We start from the raw sequence: 2280 nt of genomic DNA, 5'->3' as shown, positions 1-2280 counted from the left end.
CTTACCACTAGTGTAATATTAATTCAAATTACAGCTGCTTCAGTTTGGGGTTGTTTTTTATTCATTAACTTTGTGCAAGAAAAATGCTCTAGGCTACAAGATAGTCTCCAACCTTGATTTTAGGCAGACTACTAACTCGTCAATAATCTTTATGCAGAACATTGAGTTCAACATTTATAAAGTTTGTTGCAGCACATGAAACTCTTTTTTTAAATCCCGCTCCATCCAGGCTGTGATTGATTTGTTCACAAAAAGTGACACTGACGAGAGCATCGGCTTTATGAGAAGTTGAATTTGTTTCAATAAAAAGCAGAGCTTTAGCTAAATAGCCGACTAACGTTAGCCAAACCCACACGCTCCTTGAATTTTCCCTGTTGTCTTCTGCCTTACCGATTCAGCTGCTGGCGGCGCATCTTGCTCTTGTTTTTGAGGAACAGGGCTGTTCAGGTGGCCACAGAGCGACCGGCCAACTGGGTTAATCCCGTTACTACTGATCACCACTCCGACTATGTTTTGGAGTTTATGGTCGGTTGTATTCGTAAATCATTTTCCGGTTCGCACGGATCTATTTTTTGGAGCGTTTAAGAGTGAAATAGGCGCACGGTAGATCCCTGTGCCTAACGTTACAGAAACGAATCACACAGTCGCTCTCTGCCTGTCTAGTATTTTTGGCTATGCATTATAAATAAATGCGTTCACCTACACTTTTAGCAAACAAAGTTTTGGACAAACAGGATTTTCACATTGAAAAAAATATCTTCAACATTTAATATCTTGTTAAATGGCGATTAAGACTTTTTAATACTTTTTAATGGCCTTAATTTTCGCAAAATTGATTTACCTTTTAAGTCTTTTTAAGACCCCACAGACACCCTGTATTAAGAACATCTTGCATTGGCTGATTTTTGGGGGGTGACGTGCCAGAGACAATTTACTTATTGCTAGAGGACTAAGCCAAGGAAAACCATTAGTCCTTGAATCTGATGAAAAATATATTGGAGGAACATCTTTAAGATACTGTCAGTAAGCGAGCAGGCAGGCATTAAATAAGGCATAGCATAGGGATGAACATATTTAACAGTAATTTGGTAACACAGAAACATAAAAAGTACAAAAACCACACATGGCTCACAACTGAAAGATAAGTGGAAACTCACCATCCTGTGTGTATTTTGTGCTTCAGTACTAAAACAAGTCTTCTAAATAAGCACAATTACATTACTTCCTGATGGGAGCATACCCATTAATAGTGAGAGTAAGTGATTCTGCAGAAGGACTGTTGATATTTCAACTCAACTTCCAAACAAATACACCCCTCCCCTCAGAATCTCTGCCCCGCCTAATTTCAACTCCTGGAGTTTTCTCCAGCATTGAAACGCATTCGCCCTTGCCTGGTCATATTATTTTCTTCCCTGTTTATACTCTTCAGACCTTTTCCTCTATGGCTAAATCTGAGGCATCTCTCTTCCAGCATATTAGATCTCACCGTTGTGTATACAAGGTGCAGACGTATGAGAGGCCCACGCTGTGGGTGGGCACAGACAAAATTTATCAGTACCGCACAAGCGCGCGTAGGGGTAAACCCAATAGCGATGGCCTTAGAGGGCTGCGCCTGTACTCATATAATCTGGAGTCACAATACGTAACTATCGTACCATCAACATTTCAATTCACACATTAAACTCAAACAACCACTCACAACATTAAAGGTCAGCGGTAAGGGCCCTCCTAAACAGAGCAGCACACATTATCAGTGTGGTGGAGGATAGAAAAACTGTGATAGGGACCACCAGAAGCATCCCAGTTGGACTCTTTCATGTGGTTGGGATGGCAGAACATCCAGCAAGAGTCTTCAAGTGGTGTTTGGCGTCATCATGACATCACATGTGACAGGTGGGGGTAACATTGATGAAATGACAAGCTCTGGACAAGAGAATGAACACAGGGAAACACCAGGCCAAAACTGCTCACAGAACTGACCTGGAAAGGTTCAGAGGTCATTGACCATGAGTCAATGGAGAGCTGGAGAAAGATGATGGCATTCACATCCAATGCCAAAAGTCTATCCATGAACAGAGATAGGTAAGTAATCTCCAGATACCAGCAAAATAAATTCCTCTTAAACCCCTCAAATATCCTATTGCTCCAACTCATTGGTGCTAGATTAAAGGTACTTCAATTGTAGTGAAGAAGCCAAAGTTTCCAAAGGACCTAAATCTGTCAGGCTGGAGGTGTCAAATACTTCCTTGAAAGCTGGCTCTGAAAAATCTGTAAGGATAA

Source organism: Micropterus dolomieu, linkage group LG18 (genome assembly GCF_021292245.1).
Source record: "Micropterus dolomieu isolate WLL.071019.BEF.003 ecotype Adirondacks linkage group LG18, ASM2129224v1, whole genome shotgun sequence".
Lineage (NCBI taxonomy): Eukaryota > Metazoa > Chordata > Actinopteri > Centrarchiformes > Centrarchidae > Micropterus > Micropterus dolomieu.
The sequence above is the reverse complement of the archived record's forward strand: the minus strand, read 5'-3'. Positions refer to the sequence as shown.